The sequence below is a fragment of the Bufo bufo genome, chromosome 3 (assembly GCF_905171765.1).
Source record: "Bufo bufo chromosome 3, aBufBuf1.1, whole genome shotgun sequence".
NCBI classification, from domain to species: domain Eukaryota; kingdom Metazoa; phylum Chordata; class Amphibia; order Anura; family Bufonidae; genus Bufo; species Bufo bufo.
This window is the reverse complement of record NC_053391.1, coordinates 678,018,843-678,043,191: the sequence shown is the minus strand read 5'-3', so window position 1 is coordinate 678,043,191 and position 24,349 is coordinate 678,018,843. Positions and strand designations below refer to the sequence as shown.

Here is a 24,349-nt window from a genome sequence, read left to right as displayed (position 1 = left end):
AAGGTTATTAAAGTTGAGACGATGGGCAGGGGAGGAACATGTGTAGTCCAAATGTGAGTACACACAAGGTAATATGAAGGTTTCGTGAGAGAGGTGGAATTCTAATGAGAGTGGAGGGAGAATCTGGGTAATTTCAAAAATTAGAATCTTATTAGATATAGAAAATTTACATGCTTTTGTCTTTTGTGTTATTTTTTTTGCTTGTATGAGATAATTTGCAAATTGTACTAATATAATGTTAATCTATTTCAAAACCTAGAAAAATAAACACTTGGCAAAGGATTATTTGTGTAGAAACAGTTGTAAAAGATATAAATAATATAAAATGTTTTTGTCTCTTTAACTTGTTTATTAGGATTACTGCATTATGGAATGGTAGTTATCACCATTAGAGATGAGCGAATCGAAGTTGACGAAGTGGAATTCGATCCGAATTTCAGGAAAAATTCAATTCGCACCGAATCCGAATTTCCTCATGCTTCGTGTTAACGAATCGCATTTTTTACTAAAATGGCTGCTGCACGTGTTAGGACATGGAGCAAGGAACTCTGGGAATGAGGGATCACCCACAATGCCATGCATGCAGCCAATCAGCAATCAACAGCCCTATAAATAGCCTCAGCCATCTTGGATTCAGCCATTTTCCAGTGTACTTAGTGCAGGGAGAGACGTCAGCAGGCACTAGGGACAGTGCTAGGAAAGACTTTAAAACTTTTATTTTGCTGTATAGAAGTTCAGGGAATGGATAGGGAGGAATCATTCCACAGTGTTGAAGCAGAACAGAGTTCAGTAGGGGAGGTTACAGCCTGGGTAATAGGAACAATCCTATTGTTGTTGAACTGACTGGGGATCCAAATTGTCATTTATCATCAATAAATACAAGAGAACCAGTTCCATTGGCAGCCATACATGCTCACGCCATGACACTACCACCACCATGCTTTACTGATGAGGTGGTATGCTTAGGATCATGAGCAGTTCCTTTCCTTCTCCATACTCTTCTCTTCCCATCACTGGTACAAGTTGATCTTGGTCTCATCTGTCCATAGGATGTTGTTTCAGAACTGTGAAGGCTTTTTTAGATGTCGTTTGGCCAACTCTAATCTGGATTTCCTGTTTTTGAGGCTCACCAATGGTTTACATCTTGTGGTGAACCCTTTGTATTCACTCTGGTGAAGTCTTCTCTTGATTGTTGCCTTTGACACACATACACCTACCTCCTGGAGAGTGTTCTTGATCTGGCCAACTGTTGTGAAGGGTGTTTTCTTCACCAGGGAAAGAATTCTTCGGTCATCCACCAAAAATGCTTTCCGTGGTCTTACGGGTCTTTTGGTGTTGCTGAGCTCACCGGTGCGTTCCTTCTTTTTAAGAATGTTCCAAACAGTTGTTTTGGCCACGCCTAATATTTTTGCTATCTCTCTGATGGGTTTGTTTTGTTTTTTCAGCCTAATGATGGCTTGCTTCACTGATAGTGACAGCTCTTTGGATCTCATCTTGAGAGTTGACAGCAACAGATTCCAAATGCAAATAGCACACTTGAAATGAACTCTGGACCTTTTATCTGCTCATTGTAATTGGGATAATGAGGGAATAACACACACCTGGAGATGGAACAGCTGGGAAGCCAATTGTCCCATTACTTTTGGACCCTTAACAAGTGGGAAGCACATATGCAAACTGTTGTAATTCCTACACCGTTCACCTGATTTGGATGGAAAAACCCTCAATTTAAAGCTGACAGTCTGCAATTAAAGCACATCTTGTTCATTTAATTTCAAATCCATTGTGGTGGTGTATAGAGCCAAAAATGTTAGAATTGTGTCGATGTCCCAATATTTATGGACCTGGCTGTATGTTCTAAAGCCCTTCAGTGAGAAAATTACAGCCCTTTTTGGTGTGTATTAGTGGCACAAAAAAATATATTATTTGTCGTTCAGTGGTGTAGTTATATGTTCTAAAGCCCTTTTTGGCGTGTATTAGTTGCACAAAAAAAAGTATTAGCCGTTGTGTGGTGAAGTGAGAAAATTACAGCCCTTTTTGGCATGTATTAGTGGCAAAATTATATATATTTGTCGGTCAGCTGTGCAGTTATTTGTTCTAAAGTCTTTTGTGGTGTGTATAAGTGGAAAAAAGTAAGGGCCTATTTGCCCTTCAGAGGTGCAGTTATATGTTCTAAAGTAGAGGTGGGACAAATCCAATTTTTTTCGAATCCGAATCCGAAAAGGTTCTCGAATATATCGAATCTTTCGAATCTCGAATCCTACGAATCCTGTACATAATTGTGTGAACGCACGGTGTAAGAAACAAAGTCAGACCGCGTCAGTTTGTCTGAACCTCCACCTCCCAGTCACGGTCGCACCCTATATGACCGCGATGACCCCTGCTCCTATCACTACAGAACACACAGGGTAATACAGCCACATACCTCTTACATCCAGTGAAGTCTCTTGTAGATGTTCTCTTTCCTCATCTTCTCCTTTCAGACCTTCAGACCAGACAACCATTTTTCAGCCATTTTTCGTCCCTGCAGCTTGACAAAAAAATAAATAAATCTTAGTTTACTACTTTTCCATCATCCTCCCATCTTCTGGACAAATCATCCTAACACCCCCAATACTGTTCCGCTGTGCTCCCCAATACTATACTGCAGAAACAGATAATACCCCTGATAATACTAGTACCACACAGAGCCCCCCATATAAAATACCCCTTCTTTGTGGCCTCAGTAGATGCCCCCATAGTGCCCCCCAATAATGTGCCAATAAGAAGTGGCCCCACAGTGCCACCCAATAATGTGCCAGTAAGTGTCCCCATAGATGCCCCCCTAATCATGTGCCAGTATCAAGTGCGGAGTGCCTCTCTCCTCCCCCCATGTGCCCGTATCATAGTGCACCCTCCCCCCATAATGTGCCCGTATCATAGTGCCACCTCCCCCCATAATGTGCCCGTATCATAGTGCCACCTCCCCCCATAATGTGCCCGTATCATAGTGCCATCTCCCCCCATAATGTGCCCGTATCATAGTGCCATCTCCCCCCATAATGTGCCCGTATCATAGTGCCTCCCCCCAATGTGCCAGTAGTATCATAGTGCCTCTCACCTCTCCCCCTGGCATTCACAGACCCCCCACCCCATAACAGTGCCATCCACAGACCCCCCCCACCCCATAACAGTGCCATCCACAGACCCCCCCATCCTATAACAGTGCCATCCACAGACCCCCCCCCACCCTATAACAGTGCCATACACAGACCCCCCCACCCTATAACAGTGCCATACACAGACCCCCCCCCACCCTATAACAGTGCCATCCACAGACCCCCCCATCCTATAACAGTGCCATCCACAGACCCCCCCCACCCCATAACAGTGCCATCCACAGACCCCCCCATCCTATAACAGTGCCATCCACAGACCCCCCCATCCTATAACAGTGCCATCCACAGACCGCCCCCACCCTATAACAGTGCCATCCACAGACCCCCCCCCACCCTATAACAGTGCCATCCACAGACCCCCCCACCCTATAACAGTGCCATCCACAGACCCCCCATCCTATAACAGTGCCATCCACAGACCCCCCCCCCACCCTATAACAGTGCCATCCACAGACCCCCCCATCCTATAACAGTGCCATCCACAGACCCAGTCCACCCCACCCTATAACAGTGCCATCCACAGACCCCCCCATCCTATAACAGTGCCATCCACAGACCCCCCACCCACCCTATAACAGTGCCATCCACAGACCCCCCCACCCTATAACAGTGCCATCCACAGACCCCCCCCACCCTATAACAGTGCCATCCACAGACTCCCCCATCCTATAACAGTGCCATCCACAGACCCTCCCCACCCTATAACAGTGCCATCCACAGACCCAGCCCACCCCACCCTATAACAGTGCCATCCACAGACCCACCCCCCACCCCTTAACAGTGTCATCCACAGACCCCCCCCATTGCCGCTCCAGTAGTTATAAAATGTGTAATTGTGATTAATAATCATGCTGCCCCCTCTGTCTGTAGTATTACATTCAATAAATCTTACTTACAGGGCTACTGATATCGTAACAGGCCGGCCGGGCAGACGAGCGGCAGCGTCACTGACTGACGTCACCTGCCTGAGCCGCCTGCTTTATGAATGAAGCAGGCGGCTCAGGCAGGTGACGTCAGTCAGTGACGCTGCCGCTCGTCTGCCCGGCCGGCCTGTTACGATAGCAGTAACCCTGTAAGTAAGATTTATTGAATGTAATACTACAGACAGAGGGGGCAGCATGATTATTAATCACAATTACACATTTTATAACTACTGGAGCGGAGGGGCCGGAGCACAGTGAACGCATCGGCCCCCAGCTCCGCCTCCCAGTCCCTCCCACCGGATTCGTCGGATTCGTTTCAGGCAAATTACATCGGGATTCGAGTCCACAAATCCCACGAATCCAGCAAGATTCGAGGGATTCGTGGATTCGACGAATCCCCCGTCCCATCTCTATTCTAAAGCCTTTTTTGGCGTGTATTAGTGGGAAAAATTTTTTGGGGTGTTTTAATTTCCTTTTTATTTACTTATTTGATCTAACAGTATGTCAGACAGAGAAGTGCCAGGCCCTGCACATGTTTCTGGCGCAGGCACAGGTTGCAGCAGAGTAAGGGGACGTGGCAGCAGGAGTCGCAGCGAAAGGCCTGAGCTCCCATTGTCATCTAGCGGTCGTGTCTTGACCAGCAACCCAGCGGTTCTTGAATGGTTGACTCGGTCATCCACTTCATCCCAAGTGACTTAAGACACCCCCAGCCAAGAGTTGTGGGTTCGTCAGACACAACCCTTAGTTGGCATGGCCCGGGAGCAGGCCCTGTGCCCTCACCTGTCCTCAACCTGCCTCTGTCCTTTTTTGTTCCCTCAGCCAGACAAGTATGATATGCCGTGAGCTCAGCTCCACTATACAGCGAGGACGAGCTACTAGAGGACAGTCAGCAGCTACTGGCCAGTCAAGATGTGGAGCAGACATCCGCCGCTTCCTCCGGTAGGCGGGCAAGTAGTGATAAGAAGAGTGGCGTAGAAGCTGGTCTTGTGAGCGGTCAGGCTACTGACCCAGAGACTGTTGTGGAGGACATCAGTGACGTGCAGACTGTACTCGATGATGCAGCTGATCGCACTTGGTTGCCGAGGGAATTAGGGGCTTCATCATCATCGGGAGAAGAGGGTGACAGCTCACCCGTGAGGCAGCGGCAGAGCCAGCAAGTCGCTAGCGTGGCCGGGAGTCAACAGGGTGGCAGCAGTGGGATGTTGGGAGCCAAACATGCCCTGGGTAGACCACCTGATTCGCAGGAGCCTACCTGCCTGGAAAGTAGTGGTGCAGGGCTTCACGGAAGCAGCGGCGGTAGCAGTCAGTCAGTGCGGAGTATTGGGGGTAAAATCACCTACTCGGCGGAGGAGGTGAACATGGCCATTTGTAGAATCTGTGGGCAGAAGGTGAAGCGTGGCCAGGGTGAAAATGTTGGCACCAAGGCCCTGCGTCAACATATGCAAAGTCACAAGAAAGTGGCCTGGAAGAACCGTGTCTCTAATGTAGTGGTCCAGCCTGCCGCAGCAACCACCCACTGGTAAGCACCCGATTTCAGTCAGTCAAGGTCCCACTACTTCAGCTGAAGGGAGCTGTCTGTCCTTCCCATCATCTGCTGGTCCTGACGCACCTGCTCCTTCTCCTACTCCTTGTCAGTCATTCCGTCAGCCATCGATCACTGAAGCGATTGCCAAGAGACAACAGTATGCGTGCGCTCATCCAATGAGGCAGAAGCTGAATGAGGTCCTGGACAAGTTGCTGGTGCTGCAGTTCCTCCCTTTCCAAGTGGTGGACTCTGCACCTTTCACAGAACTAATGGCTTGTGCTGAGCCGAGGTGGAGAGTCCCAAGCCGTCATTTCTTTGCCAAAAAGGCAGTACCAGCCCTCCACATATATGAAGAACAGAAGACCTTGAGCCTCTCGGTGGTGCACGGTAGCGCTGACATGTGGAGCTATAACTACAGTCAGGGACAATACATGTGCTTTATGGCCCACTAAGTGAATGTGGTTCCTGCACAGCCACACCAGCAACTTGGCCCGGTGAAGCTGCTTCTGCCCCAACGTTCTCACGCTATTGGTCCTACGACAATGTCCGCCTCTGCCTCCTCATTCTCCACTGTGTCCTCAGCCTTCACAGCAGGGACAATTCACAGTGCCCCTCCAGCATACCACACGTGCAGGGCACGGCGGTGTCAAGCTGTTCTGAACCTCATTTGCCTGGGCGAACTGAGTCACACGGGGGAGGAACTGCTCCGTGTCCTTCATCAAGAAATCGAATCCAAGCTTTCTCTGCGACAACTCAAAATCGGAACCATAATGACTGTCACCAGGAAGAACATGGTGTTGGCGCTGCGTCAAGGAGGGCTGAGCCATGCACCCTGCATGGCACAGGTATTCAATCTGGTTGTCAAGCGGTTCCTGAAGTCTTCCACCTATCTGCAAGACATCCTAAAAATGGCCAGGAAACTTTGCATGCACTTCAGCCACTCGTACACCGCAAAGCAAACCCTCCTTGAGCTGCAGCGGCAGAATGGCATCCTCCAACATAGGCTGATATGCGACTTTTCCACCCATTGGAATTTCACTCTCCATATGTTGGACCGACTATACGAACAGAGAAAGGCCATAAACGATTTCTTGATGATCCAAGCAGGTAGAAGTACTCTCCTGTGTAACTTTAATGTCAGCCAGTGGCAGCTCATGCGTGACAACTGCCGTTTGCTCAGGCCCTTTGAGGAGGCCACGTCGCAAGGACTACGGGATGAACAACGTCATTCCACTGCTTTATGTCCTGGAACAGATTCTGGTAATTCTGGCTGGTCAGGGGACTGGCGACGTGGCGCCCAGCTCTCACAGCTACATGAGCCCTGTGGGGGCTGAACTGGAGGAGGAGGACATTGGAGCACAAGCAATGTGTAGCAAAATGGGTATTTTTTATACACAGGTGACAGGAAAGGAGGAGCAGGAGCAACTAGAGGAGCTACAGGGCAATGAAGAAGATGAGACAGAGGACCCAGACACACCATGGCAGTATGCAGTGGAGATGGAGGCAAGCAGTCCCTCTGAGTCACTTGCACAAATGGCCTGATGCATGCTCACTTGCTTGCGTAGTGTATTTTGGCTCTCCACCTTGTTGGACCCTTGCTACCAGTCCAAAATGGGGGGCCTTTTTTACACCCGCTGAGAGGGAGGACAAACTGAACTACTATAGAGACATCCCATGTAGTCAGCTGGCCGCTGCCTATCTGCGCCATCATCCATCCTCTCGCAGGTCTGACCGGGATGGGTGCCCATTGCGCTCACGTTCCTCTGCCATGGCTGCTGTGGCAGGGTGGGGGCGTAGGAGCAGTTCCAGCTCCATAAGCAGCAACTTGAGTCTAGAGTCACTGATGAGCAGCTTTCTTCACCCGCCTAGTGAAGAAACTACACACCAGCAGCAGCTAGACCTGGAGCAGGACCTGAACCAGCAGGTAGTGGCATACTTGGACAGCACCCTGCCACCCCACAAAGCTGTCCTGCCCCGCCAGTAGTGTGGCATCAGAGCGGGTGTTGAGTGCGGCGGGGGCCATAGTTACCCCAAGAAGAACTCGCCTGTCCACCCAAAATGTGGAGAGACTCACCTTTGCAAAGATGAATCAGGCATGGATCAGCCAGGATTTCCACCCACCAATGCCTGATGCATTAGACTAGCTCATCCATGGTGCAACACCAACGCTTTGACAAAAGAGACCAGTTTCTTCTGGCTACCTGCCACACATCTGATGCCAAGTGCTCTTTCTTTTACCAACCATCTTCAGCTGGTACTGGTATTGTCACCCACCTCCCCACTCTGTCAGCGGGTCACTCTGTGGTCTCCTTATGCTGCTGCCACCTCACCACTCAGGTCTCCTGATGCTGCTGCTGCCGCCACCTCCACACTGTCATTGGGCCATTCTGTGGCCTCCTGATGATGCTGCTGCCACCTCCACCCTCTGTCATTGTGCCCCTCTGTGGCCTCCTGATGCTGCTGCTGCCACCTCTACACTGTCATTGTGTCACTCTGTGGCTTCCTCCTGATGCTGCTGCCACCACCTTCACACACTGTCATTGTGCCACCCTGTGGCCTCCTCCTGATGCTGCTGCCACCACCTCCACACTCTGTCATTTTGCCACTCTGTGACCTCCTCCTGATGCTTCTGTCATATGGCCAATCTCTGGACTTCTCATGCTGTTCCCACCCTCCCTACTTCATGACTGGGCCACTACTTTGCCTTTTGGCCTGGCTGACATCATCATTTATTTGACCATTCTTCTGATCTGTCAGAAGGAAGGAAAAATGAGACGCACAACAGATTCTGTCTATGTAACAGCTGTAAGACCTGCATGACATGGTCCCTATTTTGCATCACAATTGGTTATGATTTGGTAGCCAAAAGCAGGAGTGGGTAAAAATCACAGAAGACATGCAAATATTCTATTCACGTGTCATCTCAGTTTTGGATCCACTCCTGTTTTTTTTTTGTCTTTAGCAATACTGATGGATTACTGACCAAATGCTGACCGAGTGAAGGCGGATGCTCCACAGAAAGGATCAGTTTTTTGGGGGTTATTGTTCTACTTGTTTAAGCATTTAATAGAACAGGTTCTGTAGACATCTATGTGGAATCAGTGAATTGGTGTAAAAGGAGTGCACTCTTTCACACTATAGTAGGATCTTGGGCCTCTGCACGGTTCTTTCCACCAGTCGCTAACATCGACCTGTAAGGCTGAGTTCATACTTGAGTTATTTGGTCAGTTTTGGCCCTGTAACTGCCCAAATAAGTGAAGTGTGCAGTGATTCTAAAAGCGATGCCTGTCATCTGCATATCATACTGACTCACAGTATTGTTTCACTACCACAGCAGACACCCTATGCCTGTTACTGCAAGGCACAGTGTTCTACACCACTATAAAGGCTCTGTGCAGCCAGGAAATAGCTGTTTTTTTAATGCGATTCGCCACAAATAAATTCGGATCTAACCAAATTTTTTCAGAAAATTCGGCAAACCGCGGAATCAAATTCTTTTGAAATTTGCTCATCTCTAATCACCATCATAAGATGATCGTCAGGATCACAAAATATCTGGACATTACCCATTTCTGCATCCAGCATAAACAAATAGGTATCTATTGGGTCAGAGGTCAAACAATTGAGGTCCAGCTACAGCATAACCCTTTTTCAAAAATTATATAATATAAATAGTTTTAATATATAACAAAACAGCAACCATGTCCCTATATGTCCAGACCCACACCAGGCCACCCGGAGGATACTGCCGGGGAGTAGGGTAGTTGACCCTAATAACGTGTACTAAAACTTGGCCCTAAGCCCAGGGGCGGCCCCTAATGGTGGAGCCCCCCTGTCCTCGAACCTGGCTAACAACTCCTATTAGGCCCTAGCGTGATGAAGGAGGTAGTTATAAAAATAATGGTGGGCTGGTATGGGCATGGACAGAGAGGATCAAAAAGATGCTAATGAGGCACCGTATATACAACCCTGATGGTAAGAACTACCATCCGGTACACGGTGCACCCGACTACAAAGTAACATAAATCACACGAGTAAAATACAAAAGATGCCACAGAATTAAACCGTGGTAAACCCCAACGCGTTTCCCCCACGGTGTGGGATCATCAGGGGGTGGTAGGAAAAAATATATATTAAATATAGATAGTCCGATCTAAGCGGAGTACATGGTTTGAGCGGAATACAAGATAAACGGACGAAGGACCAGATACAATTGGTACATCCGTAACATAGCCGTTCAAAAAGTGTCAGTTGTGACATTCAGTAATCAACATACAAAATTATTATTTGGACCAGATAGTAATCCTGGGAGGAGCAAATAAACCTATACCAACAGTCCTGATGTATCACACACGCATGTCATATGCAAGAGAGGCAGATATCTGTAAAAAGAAAGGAGGATATCCAAATATCAGTATGCGTGTGTCTATATGTGGCATCTTTTGTATTTTACTCGTGTGATTTATGTTACTTTGTAGTCGGGTGCACCGTGTACCGGATGGTAGTTCTTACCATCAGGGTTGTATATACGGTGCCTCATTAGCATCTTTTTGATCCTCTCTGTCCATGCCCATACCAGCCCACCATTATTTTTATAACTACCTCCTTCATCACGCTAGGGCCTAATAGGAGTTGTTAGCCAGGTTCGAGGACAGGGGGGCTCCACCATTAGGGGCCGCCCCTGGGCTTAGGGCCAAGTTTTAGTACACGTTATTAGGGTCAACTACCCTACTCCCCGGCAGTATCCTCCGGGTGGCCTGGTGTGGGTCTGGACATATAGGGACATGGTTGCTGTTTTGTTATATATTAAAACTATTTATATTATATAATTTTTGAAAAAGGGTTATGCTGTAGCTGGACCTCCATTACCCATTTCTGGCATGACAACTCACGTGAAGAATTCAGGGCCAAACCAGATTCTCAGCTCTGGTGTCACGAGGGTATCAAGAGCCACGTCTGACTCCGTTATACCCGGGGTCAGGAAGTCGCAGCGGGTGGCTGCGCGCTCTATATCTAAAGATCATGGTGTTTCTTAGTTATTGTTTTCTGTGTTTGCCTTGCTATCCTTTTTGTCTCTCTCAGGGATCCGTAGCTTCTCCTCCTCAGCTGTTTCGTGTCTGCCACTCCCTACCTCCTTATATTCTCCCCTCACACTTCTCTAGTTGCCAGTTATAGAGCTTCCTGCCTGGACATCTATACTGACCCACTGGAGTGGTTAATCCTGGTTGTTGTTCCTGTGTGCTACCCTCCGGATCCCTGTTTGGCTTATTGTTGTCTCCTGTTGTCGCCCACCTGGGAATATATGTTGAGTCTGTGTTGTCTGTCCTCCCTTTGGTGTTTTCCCTTAGAGTTAGTGGTGCGGACTAGTGTTCCCATCGCCCTGTTCACTACCTAGGGCTCAGCTCAGGGAAAGCCAGGGCTTTAGGCACGTGATCGGCGTACGGGTGAGGAACCCGTCTAGGGACGTCAGGGCAGCCAGGTGCCAGCCGCCAGGTGAGTCAGGGGTCACCATCTTCCCTCTCACTTGGGCAGGGCCTTCCTCGTTCCCTCCTTCTGTGTCACGTATGTGATAGCCACGCCGACCGTGATATCTGGGTCTCAAAGGGTATTGTTACTCTTTCACAAATACTTGACAAGCACAATGTGAACTCTTTGGGGATTTTTAAAGATGACCCCCCTCCCTCCTCACTATTGAAATGATTGGTGTCCAGTGCAGCCTCCCCTTTCCCCCCCTTATCATTGGTGGCAGCGAAGCGGCAGTTCCGATCGGAGTCCCAGTTTAATCGCTGGGGCTCCGATCGGTTACTATGGCAGCCAGGACGCTACTGCAGTCCTGGCTGCCATGGTTACTTAGCACTTTTAGCAGCATTATACTTACGTGCGCTGTCTGTGGCCGGCCAGCGCTCCTCCTACTGGTAAGTGAAAGGTCTGTGTGGCGCATTGCTTATAGCACAGACCTGTCACTTACCAGTAGGAGGAGCGCCCGGCCGGCCACAGACAGCGCACGTAAGTATAATGCTGGGACTCCGATCGGAACTGCCGCACCGCTGCCACCAATGATGGGGGGGAGGGGGGTTGTTAACCTGTAGCCACTGCCACCAATGATTTTAATTAAGGGTGGGGGAGGGGGGGCCGCACTGGACACCAATGATTTTAATAGGGGGGGGCCGCACTGGCCACCAATGATTTTACTACTGGGGAGAGAGGGGGGGGGCTGCACTGGCCACCAATGATTTTAATACTGGGGAGGTAGGGGGGTCTGGCTTCAAGAGGTAGTCCCCTGAAATGGTCTTCCAACAGTCTTGAAGGAGTTCCCAGAAATGCTTAGCACTTGTTGGCCCTTTGGCCTTCACTATGCGGTCCAGCTCACCCCAAACCATTTCGATTGGGTTCAGGTCCGGTGACTGTGGAGGCCATGTCATCTGGCGCAGCACCCCATCACTCTCCTTCATGGTCAAATAGCCCTTACTTTCAAAGTTTTCCCAATTTTTCGGCTGACTGACTGACCTTCATTTCTTAAAGTAATGATGGCCACTCGTTTTTCTTTACTTAGCTGCTTTTTTCTTGCCATAATACAAATTCTAGTTCAGTAGGACTATCAGCTGTGTATCCACCTGACTTCTCCTCAACGCAACTGATGGTCCCAACCCCATTTATAAGGCAAGAAATCCCACTTATTAAACCTGACAGGGCACACCTGTGAAGTGAAAACCATTTCAGGGGACTACCTCTTGAAGCTCATCAAGAGAATGCCAATGGTGTGCAAAGCAGTAATCAAAGCAAAAGGTGGCTACTTTGAAGAACCTAGAATATGACATATTTTCAGTTGTTTCACATTTGTTTGTTATGTATATAATTCCACATGTGTTAATTCATAGTTTTGATGCCTTCAGTGTGAATCTACAATTTTCATAGTCATGAAAATAAAGAAAACTCTTTGAAAGAGAAGGTGTGTCCAAACTTTTGGTCTGTACTGTAACTCAAATCCGATGGTATATTCTAACATAGAGGCGTTCCCATGGTGATGGAGACGCTTCAAGCTAAAATTTACCATCGGATTGGAGAAAACTCCGATCCAATGGTATATTAATATTACCCGAACACCGAATCTGAACTTTTACTGAAATGTTCGGGTTCGGGTGCCGAACACCAAAAAGTTTGGTATGAACCCGAACTTTACAGTTCGGGTTCGCTCAACCCTATCAACAATCATCTACATGAGATGCAGGCACAGTTCTCAACCCCTTCAGGACCCTGCCATTTTCACCTTAAGGACCAAGACATTTTTTGCAAATCTGACATGTCACTTTATGTGGTGATAACTTTAAAGCGCTTTTATTTATCCAGGCCATTCTGAGATTATTTTCTGGTTTTTATTTATAAAAAAAATGCCAAATTTACAACAAAATTTGAAAAATTAGCAAATTTACAAATTTCAATTTCTCTACTTTTATAATGGATAGTAATAACTCCAAAAATAGTTAGTACTTTACATTTACCATATGTCTACTACATGTTTAGATCATTTTGTGAATGCCATATTATTTTTTGGGGACGTTAGAAGCCTTAGAAGTTTAGAAGCAAAACCCACTTTTTAAGGACCAGTTCAGGTCTGAAGTCACTTTGTGAGGCTTACATAATACAAACCACCTAAAAATGACCCCATTTTAGAAACTACACCCCTCAAGGTATTCATAACTGATTTTACAAACTTTATTAACCCTTTAGGTGTTCCACAAGAATTAATAGAAAATGGAGATGAAATTTTAGAATTACACTTGTCCATTTTTATAATTTTTTTTGCCAATAACAAAGCAAGGGTTAACAGCCAAACAAAACTCAATATTTATTTCCCTGATTCTGTAGTTTACAAAAACACCCCATATGTGGTTGTAAACTGCTGTACGGGCACACGGCATTGCGCAGAAGGAAAGGAACGCCATACGGTTTTTAAAAGGCAGATTTTGCTGGACTGGTTTTTTGACACCATGTCCCATTTGAAGCCCCCTGATGCACCCCTAGAGTAGAAACTCCAAAAATGTGACCCCATTTTGGTAACTACGGGATAAGGGGGCAGTTTTATTGGTACTATTTTAGGGTACATATGATTTTTGGTTGCTCTATATTACACTTTTTGTGAGGCAAGGTAACATGAAATAGCTGTTTTGGCACCATATTTATTTTTTGTTATTTACAACATTCATCTGACAGGTTAGATCATATGGTATTTTTATAGAGCAGGTTGTTACGGTGTCTCCACATTCTGAAAGCCATAGTTTTATTTATTTTTTGGGTGACTGTCTTGTGTAGGGGCTAATTTTTTTCGGGATGAGATGACAGTTTAATTGGCACTATTTTGGAATACCTATGACTTTCTGATCGCTTGCTATTACACTTTTTGTGTTGTAAGGTGACAAAAAATTGCTTTTTTGACACCTTTATTTGTTTTTTTTACGGTATTCACCTGATGGGTTAGATCATGTGATATTTTTATAGACCAGGTTATTATAGATGCAGCGATACCTCATATGTCTACTTTTTTTTATTTATGTAAGTTTTACACAATAATATAATTTTTGAAACAAAAAAAATCATGTTTTAGTGTCTCCATATTCTGAGAGCCATAGTTTTTTCAGTTTTTGGGTGATTGTCTTAGGTAGGGTATTATTTTTGCGGGATGAGATGACTGTTTGATTGGCACTATTTTGGGGTGCTCATGACTTTTTGATCGCTTGCTATTACACTTTTTGTGATGTAAGGTGACAAAAAAATAGCTTTTTTGACACGGTTTTTTTTTGGTTTTTTTTTTGGTGGTCATCTGAGGGGTTAGGTCATGTGGTATTTTTATAGAATAGGTTGTTCTGGACGCGACAATACCTGATACGTATAATTTATTATTTACTTAGGTTTTACACAATAACAGCATTTTATAAACCAAAAAAAGATGTTTTAGTGTCTCCATATTCTGAGCCATAGGTTTTTATTTTTTTGAAAATTGTCTTAGGTAGGGGCTCATTTTTTGTAGAATGAGGTGACGTTTAGATTAGTGCTATTTTAGGGGGTATACGCCTTTTTGATCGCTAGGTGTTGCACTTTTAGTGATGTAAGGTGACCAAAAAATTTATTATTTAGCACAGTTTTTACTTAATTTTTTTGATGGTGTTCACCTGAGGGGTTAGGTCACGTGATAGTTTTATAGATTCTGTTGATATGGACGCGGCGATACCTAATATGTGTACTTTTCTTTTTTCCCTTTATTTTGGCAAAATAATATTTTTATTTTTATTTTACTTGAAACTTTAAATTTTTTTGGGGGGAACTGTACTTTTATTTAACTTTTTTTTTACTTTATTTTTTGTCCCACTCTGGGACTTCAACTTTTGGGGGTCTGATCCCCTTTACAATGCATGACAATACTTCTGATCTTCATCTAAGTCACAACAATAGACAATCACAGTCTGCTTAAACTAATAACACACAAAGAATTAAATGTTACCATGTTTTTATTGAAAACACCATGTAAACATTCACAGTGCAGGTGAAAAAAGTATGTGAACCTCTAGACTAATGACATCTCCAAGAGCTAATTGGAGTGAAGTGTCAGCAAACTGGAGTCCTATCATTGAGATGAGATTGGAGGTGTTGGTTACAGCTGCCCTGCCCTATAAAAAACACACACCAGTTCTGGGTTTGCTTTTCACAAGAAGCATTGCCTGATGTGAATGATGCCTCGCGCAAAAGAGCTCTCAGAAGACCGACGATTAAGAATTATTGACTTGCATAAAGCTGGAAAGGGTTATAAAAGTATCTCCAAAAGCCTTGCTGTTCATCAGTCCACGGTAAGACAAATTGTCTATAAATGGAGAAAGTTCAGCACTGCTGCTACTCTCCCTAGGAGCGGCCGTCCTGTAAAGATGACTGCAAGAGCACAGCGCAGACTGCTCAATGAGGTGAAGAAGAATCCTAGTGTCAGCTAAAGACTTACAAAAGTCTCTGGAATATGCTAACATCCCTGTTAGCGAATCTACGATACGTAAAACACTAAACAAGAATGGATTTCATGGGAGGATACCACAGAGGAAGCCACTGCTGTCCAAAAAAAACATTGCTGCATGTTTACAGTTTGCACAAGAGCACCTGGATGTTCCACAGCAGTACTGGCAAAATATTCTGTGGACAGATGAAACCAAAGTTGAGTTGTTTGGAAGAAAAACACAACACTATGTGTGGAGAAAAAGAGGCCCAGCACACCAACATCAAAACCTCATCCCAACTGTGAAGTATGGTGGTGGGGGCATCATGGTTTGGGGCTGCTTTGCTCCGTCAGGGCCTGGACGGATTGCTATCATCGAAGGAAAAATGAATTCCCAAGTTTATTAAGACATTTTGCAGGAGAACATAAGGCCATCTGTTCCCCAGCTGAAGCTCAACAGAAGATGGGTGTTGCAACAGGACAACGACCCAAAGCATAGAAGTAAATCAACAACAGAATGGTTTAAACAAAAATACGCCTTCTGGAGTGGCCCAGTCAGAGTCCTGACCTCAACCCGATTGAGATGCTGTGGCATGACCTCAAGAAAGCGATTCACACCAGACATCCCAAGAATATTGCTGAACTGAAACAGTTCTGTAAAGAGGAATGGTCAAGAATTACTCCTGACTGTTGTGCACGTCTGATCTGCAACTACAGGAAACGTTTGGTTGAAGGTATTGCTGCCAAAGGAGGTTCAACCAGCTATTAAATCCAAGGGTTCACATACTTTTTCCACCTGCACTGTGAATGTTTACATGGTGTGTTCAATAAAAACATCGTAACATTTAATTCTTTGTGTGTTATTAGTTTGTCTATTGTTGTGACTTAGATGAAGATCAGATCACATTTTATGACCAATTTGTGCAGAAATCCATATAATTCCAAAGGGTTCACATACTTTTTCTTGCAACTGTATGTATTGTATAACTACTGAGGGAGCCCCGACTGTAAAATATTTCAGTCCTCCTACCAGGCAGGTTCCTTCTGAGTTCAGGCCGCGTAGTAGCCACTTTCTCTGCTTCCACTATAGATACGTACCTGACTGGGAGCCTGCGGAGTCCAGTAGCCATAAAATGTGCATTACCTCCACAGTCTACTTCCACACACCCCCTCTTTAGTTCCCCCTTCCTGTAGACATTTGTCAAGGGCCTGGAAATAACCCCATGATTCAGCCAGAAGAACATAAAATTAGTTCACTACAGTATAACACCTAATACAACATTAAAGAACATTTCACACATAAAACATTATCATAAGCAGTGGCATAATGGGCCACTGCATAGTCAACTGAACCTTGCGTACATCTGTAACGTAAAGAGAAATGTAAATTTTACAATAAACTTGTAAAATCAACTGGTCAGTTTGTTTCTACCCATAGTAACCAAGATATAATTTCCAAGGTCTGTAGGATGATTTCTATGCATGGGTTGAAGTGCTCTACTAAACCTTTCTTTAAAAGGGTTTCCAAGACTTTTATGACTCCAGGTAGGCCATTAATATCAGATTTGTTAAAGGGGTTTTCTGGTAATAATGACTTTTTAAGAAATTGCTCGCAGCCTGCCTCCTGAAACAGAAGATTCATACTAACAGTGAGGAACAGAAGTATTTGAAACACCCGGCAATTTTGCAAGTTCTCCCACTTAGAAATCATGGAGGGGTCTGAAATTCACATTGTAGGTGCATTCCCACTCTGAGAGACAGAATAAATAAAAAAAATTCAGGAAATCACATTGTATGATTTTTAAAGAATTTATTTGTCTTGCACTGCTGAACATAAGTATTTGAACACCAGAGAAACAGCAGGAATTCTGGCTCTTAAAGACCTGTTACTGTGCCTTTAAAAAGTCCACCTCTACTCCACTCATTGATCTAACCTAGTAGCACCTGTCTGAGCTCTTTAAAAACCCCTGTCCACCCCACAGTCAGTCAGACGCCAACTACTACCATGGGCAAGACCAAACACCTCTCAAAAGACACCAGAGACAAAATTGTGGACCTCCACAAGGCTGGAAAGTGCTACGGGGCAATTGCCAAGCAGCTCGGTGAAAATAGATCAACTGTTGGAGCAATTTTTAGAAAATGGAAGAGGCTAAAGACGACTGTCAGTCTCCCTCGGACTGGGGCTCCATGCAAGATCCAACCTCGTGGGGTATCACTGATGATAAGAAAGGTGAGGATTCAGCCCAGAACTACAAGGGAGGAGCTGGTCAATGACATGAAGAGAGCTGGGACCACAGTTTCAAAGGTCACTGTCGGTAGAACACTATGCCGTCATGGTTTCAAATCATGCATTGCACGGAAGATTCCCCTGCTCAGGTCCTCACATGTCCAGGCCCATCTGAAGTTTTCCAATGACCATCTGGATGATCCAGAGGAAGCATCGGAGAAAGTTATGTGGTCAAATGAGACCAAAGTAGAACTTTTTGGTCTAAACTTCACTCGTCGTGTTTGGAGGAAAAAGAAGGATGAGATGCATCCCAAGAACACCATCCCTACTGTGAAGCATGGGGGTGGTAACATCATGCTTTGGGGGTGCTTTTCTGCGAATGGGACAGGACAACTGCACTGTATTAGGCAGAGGATGAATGGGGCCATTTATTGTGAAATTCTGAGCAACAACCTCCTTCCCTCAGTCAGAGCATTGAAGATTGGTCGTGGCTGGGTCTTCCAACATGACAACGACCTGAGCACACAGCCAGGATAACCAATTAGTGGCTCTGTAAGAAGCATATCAAGGTTCTGGAGTGGCCTAGCCAGTCTCCAGACCTAAATCCAATAGAACATCTTTGGAGGGAGCTGAAACTCCGTGTTGCTCAGCGACAGCCCCGAAACCTGACAGATCTAGAGGAGATCTGTGTGGAGGAGTGTGCCAAAATCCCTGTTGCAGTATGTGCAAACCTCGTCAAGAACTACAGGAAACATTTGACCTCTGTAATTGCAAACAAAGGCTTCTGTACCAAATATTAACACAGATTTTCTCAGGTGTTCAAATACTTATGTTCAGCAGTGCAAGACAAATAAATTCTTTAAATATCATACAATGTGATTTCCTGAATTTTATTTTAATATTCTGTCTCTCAGAGTGGGAATGCACCTACAATGTGAATTTCAGACCCCTCAATGATTTCTAATTGCAAAATCGCAGGGTGTTCAAATACTTCTGTTCCTCACTTGTATATGCTATTTTTTTAAAACCTTTTTGAATAGATTTTTTCAGACTTCTCAAGGTTGCTTGAACCTTCAATCATTAGATTGGTTATACTATATACCACAATACTTCTGTATTGACCGCAGTATCTGAGAGGTAAAATGACAGGGATCGGAATTATCTCCAATCCTGGTCACTTCAGTTGCGTGTCAGCGGCATAACAATCTTAGTGCACACTACATATGGAGCAGTCTGCCATCCAGGACCCCCTCCTGTGAATGCCACAGCCCCCTCGCAGCTTACTAAGCACAGCATCTTCCACTGATATGAGGCTATGCTTCGTATTCTAGCTCATCCACATTCATTGAATGGGACTGAGTTTAGGCCATGTAATTGATGAACATAATGTCACTGGCTTAGGGTAAGGGCAAGGAAGCTGCAGTGCTCACAGGAGAACCACATGGATTTCAAGCAGGAATTGGACCCCTACCGATCAGATACTAATAATGCATCCTGAGGATAGATCTTTAGTACAAATCACTCAAACAACCCATTTAATAAAGCAGTAACTGGTCTTCTGTGCAGAATCTCTAACAGACCAAATACAGTTCACAACTGACAACGAGGCACATTGTCAACAGTCCTAAACAATATAAGAATCAGATAGCAACAGTCTCAATAAAACACAGAGTGATCTCTATCCGCACCTTACAAGCACACAGGAGAGGAGATCCCTCAGGAGCTGTAGAAGGAGAAACCTGTCCAGGAATGAATCTGTGCTGATGTAGGAGAACTAGAGAAGGCAGAAGCATCCTAGGCACACAGACCTCACATCCAGTATGTATTACTGGGAGGGACACATCAATATGATAAATGTCTGGCACTAGGAGAAATCTGTAAACTGAATGAAGATTGCAGAAACACAGTGAAACTTTTTTTTTTCTTTTACTCAAGGTAGCCACTAACAAATGGAGAATCATTTTTTTTCTAAGGTGGCCATAGCCTTTAAAGGGGCTCTCATCTGATAAAGTGATATCATCATGTTTTGTCATAACTTTTGATTGCTGGAGGTCTGACCTCTGGGGCCTCCACTGATTACACCTCAGTGTAACTAGGAGCAGCACACTATATGTGCAAGGTCTGCTCTCCTGAATGTAGATGCCCAACGGCATAGGTAGGTTTAGCGTAGGACCTGCCTGACTGAGACCACCTTGGCGCGGGTAGGTGGGCACAGATGTGTTTTGATCAAAATATATTGCCTGAGAGTCTCAGATTTTATTAGAGAGAGGGCTAAGTCCATGTATAATGTTTGCATCTATTGTGTTAGTGCATTGTTTTCCGTGCCATGTACATCCGCATATTTTGTTATCATATCGTGCAGGATGTTTTGTATCTTTTTCTGTGATTTTTGTGCTTCAGTTTCCCTGCATAGTGGCCAGTGCACTGATGTGAAAGAAATGAGCTGTGATGGGAAGGGACTCCTTAATTCTAAGGGTGGGTTCACATCATTTATGTTACAAAAAAGGGATACAAAAATGCAGCACACCACATTCTTGTATCCTGCACAGTCTAGTAAAAAAAACTATATGTTTTTTTTACAATGAAATTCTATGTTGAAAGGATGCCACTGTATGGCATCAATCTGAGGCATCCATTCAACGTATACATTTTTTGGATACCGTATTTTTCGCCCCAAAAGACGCACTCCCCCCCCAATAAAAATGGGGGGAAAATGCCCCTGCGTCTTATGGGGCGAATGCTGACAGTTTTACATCGCAGGCTGCTATGTATATGTGAGCAGGGAGGGACTGGGAGGAGGAGCTGGGGGCCGGCAATTGCTGCGGGGGCGGTGCAGTCACTGTACTCCGGCCCCGCCGCTCCAGTGCTGCACTATACAAATATAAAATGTCTCATTCAATTAAAAGTGATTAAACATGCCCCCCCACTTTTAATATTACCGTACACCCTAACAGCTTCTGTAGAATGCAGGCATGCCGGGCGGGCGGCAGCGTAACTCCCTGATGTCACGTGCCTGCGCCGCCTACTTTATGAATGAAGCAGGCGGCGCAGGCAAGTGACGTCAGTAAAAAACGCGCCGGCCGGCCGTCCGGCCTGCCTGCATTGTACAAAAGCTGTTAGGATGTACGGTAATATTAGGAGTGAGGGGGCATGTTTAATCACTTTTAATTGAATGAGACATTTTATATTTGTATACTGAAGCACTGGAGCGGCGGGGGGGGGGGGGGGGAATCTGTGGATAACAGTTTTATGGGGAACATCTGTGGATGGCACAGTTAAGGGGTGGGGGGTCTGTGGATGGCACTGTTATGGGCTGGGAGGTCTGTGGATGGCACTGTTATGGGGTGGGGGGGTCTGTGGATGGCACATATATAACAGTGTCACCCACAGATCCCCCATAACAGTGCCATCCACAGATCCCCCCTGTAACAGTGCCATCCACAGATCCCCCCTGTAACAGTGCCACCCACAGATCCCCCCTGTAACAGTGCCATCCACAGATCCCCCCTGTAACAGTGCCATCCACAGATCCCCCTGTAACACTGTCAGTCACAGATCTCCCCCATAACAGTGTCTGTCACAGATCCCCCCATAACAGAGCGTCATCCACAGATCCCCCATAACAGTGCGTCATCCACAGATCCCCCCATAACAGTGCGTCATCCACAGATCCCCCATAACAGTGCCATCCCGAGATCCCCCCATAATAGTGTCCTTCACAGATCCCCCCATAACAGTGCCATCCACAGACCACTATTAGTTCCAAACCCACCAAAAGCACACCTTTTGGTTAAAAATATATTTTTTCTTATTTTCCTTCCCAAAAACCTAGGTGCGTCTTATGGGCCGGTGCGTCTTATAGGGCGAAAAATACGGTATGTTAAAAGGATGGGAAAAACGTGATGTTAACTTATCCTAAGGATTGGTGTAGGTCCCAGATCTTGTATACTAGTTATACTGTATGTTATCACATGAGGTAGGAATATTTCTCTAAGCAACATTGTTTTTTGTTTTGTTTTTATCATAGCATACCAAAAGCCAAATTTTGTAGGCTTAGTGATAAGATGTGAAAAAATGCAATATCACGTGGCACTAAGGGGTTAAACAAAAGTCTAGGCAAAACAAATAATACTGTGTTATGCCTAACACATGAGCCAAGGGGGCAAGTATGACTCAGGGACTCTAAAAACACCAAAGAGAAAATCTTTGTGTCATGATCCTCCCAATCATTCCCTTCAACACAATTGCTTGGAGTGTGCCTGCAGCAACAGATGAATAACTTTTGTTAATTTTTCTGACAAATTTAAAGGGGATGCATCGTCTGAAAATGATCTATTTGTATTTCTAACTTTTGCCGTTTTTTTCTAATTTTTATATTCCTTTTCATATTCAAAAAATAGATTCCACGACTAAGCCACATAACAGACTGATACCTCCTATTCTGTAGAAATCACCTCCCAGCAGTCATCTCATTATCATCATATGCAGGAATAAAGTGACAGAAAACACCGATATATACATAATAAAGGATCCATTATTTATAATTGGTGACATCACAGATCACTCCTACCCCTTCCTGCACAATGACTTCTATAAAGGTCACAGAGCATGCCCATAACACTCTACGTAGAAATCATTGTGTAGAGTACATGCTTTATAGGTAAATCCCACCTCTGTAGTCACTATACTTATGTCCATATGGCTGCTATCAAGCAAATCTCTGAATTTTAACAGAGCAGTACAGGCAAAACAAAGGCTGTCTCCTCACCAACCAGTTATCAGTCATTCTTATTGATATGCCATTTAGTCTTATAGTAAATATTTCATTTGTTTTTTTTAGTGACTGATTTTTTAAGGACTCCAATCTCTCACTATACAAATTCAGCAGGCGCTCTCCAGCCCCCCTATTGAACTGATAGCAGAACCTGTTTTAATCCCTGAACACTATTTTTTGTCATTGAGTTCACAGGAGGGCTGGAGTGCACCTACTGCCATAATACATAGTGCGGAGACACACAGGACCAACACCGGGTGCCATGGTGTGGTGTGCCATTAGCTACTGTGTTGTAAGGGTATTTTTAAGAACTGCTTGGTTCTGTCTCCTTTAAATCTGTCTCCTTTTATATTATCTTCTATACTCTATGTAATTATAGTTAGATAACATAAACAAACCCCCCCACCCACAGTGTGCTGAGAAAGCCAGATTCCTGAGTGGTTATCTCAGAGACATGTGTGCTGTACACTGGACATCTTTGGGGGGTGAGGCTGAAAGGCATAACCCTGCTTTGCACAGACAATTAGGTGGCACTCCTTTGAGAAAATTCATCCAGGTAGGATTAATTAATATCCTTATCTGTAGCATCACCATGGGGTGTAGTCCATGTGCTATGACAAGGTTGATTCGGAATCCCCCCTTATTTTATGTGTAGGCCAGTGATGATTGGTTAGTTTTTACTACTCTGCATGTGATTTGTCTGTTCTACCTTATATCTAATCACACTTAGTAATTATGTTTATTTACTTAGCCCGTGTAAGCTTATTCATTCTCACATCTTTTGAATTCACGTTTTGAAACAGTAACCATGGCCATTTCCATCAGTTAATCATGGAAGGAACATTGACCAGCCTTTGGTATGTGCAGGACATCATAGAAAAAAGTCCTACTGACTTTTTTGGAGATAACACACACACACTGCCCGTGCCATATAACATGCTCTTCAGAGCATCCAGTAGCTCCCCTGGCCAGCTCCATCACCACATCTCTCCCCCATTCAAGAATGTCTGGGACTGGATGGGGCGATGGATTTTCCATTTACAGCAGCCAACAACCACTTTGGCTGAACTATGGGTTCAAGTTTAAAGAGCTTGGAATGACCACAGGAGGATATCCAGTATCAGTATGACCATCATCATGCCAGAGTAGCAGCCTTTATCGCAGCAAGGGGACATGCCGCTCAATATGAATTTGACCCTGCTTTAACATATATCCTGCTGCAGAACCCAAAATAAAGGAAGCGCCACCTTGGTTGCGTAAACATTGATCAAGCACCAGCAGCCATTTATACTTTGTCAATCTCACCTCAATCACATCAGGTTTTCATGGTGTTCTTTTTTAATTTTCTGCTAGTGTGGGTCCTCTGCAAGACTGCAGTAAACAGAAAACCAGAATGTACTTATTATGTTGCAGAAGATATGATTTTTTCCAATGTTCGGGATGTATTATTTTTTTGCTTCTGAAAAGCTATTCTATCACGGTGACCACTGTGAGAAGATCATACTTTTAAGGTCAGTGAGCATTACATGATCAGTTCTACCTCTTTAGTATTCCTCAGGGTACTGATCTGTAGAGTAGATCAAGATGAAGAGAAAAAAAAAAATATGGTCCTTGCAGTTGTTTACAATAATCATAACAATAGCAATAATGATAAAAAATATATTAATAATAAACTTTAAAGCTGACAGATCCTCTATACTACACCACACAGGAGAGCCGACAGATCCTCTATACTACACCACACAGAAGAGCTGACAGATTCCCTATAC

At 44.9% G+C, this 24,349-nt stretch overlaps 1 long non-coding RNA gene across 1 annotated transcript; it reads right to left on the bottom strand.

The window, feature by feature from the left end:
• Window positions 1-10,771: 10,771 nt before the first annotated feature.
• LOC120994204 lies at window positions 10,772-23,358 on the bottom strand. The gene is made up of 3 exons (XR_005777359.1): window positions 23,262-23,358; window positions 14,846-14,858; window positions 10,772-10,783 (listed from the first exon to the last, which is right to left on the bottom strand). It is a non-coding gene; the product is annotated as an uncharacterized LOC120994204 (long non-coding RNA).
• Window positions 23,359-24,349: the final 991 nt, after the last annotated feature.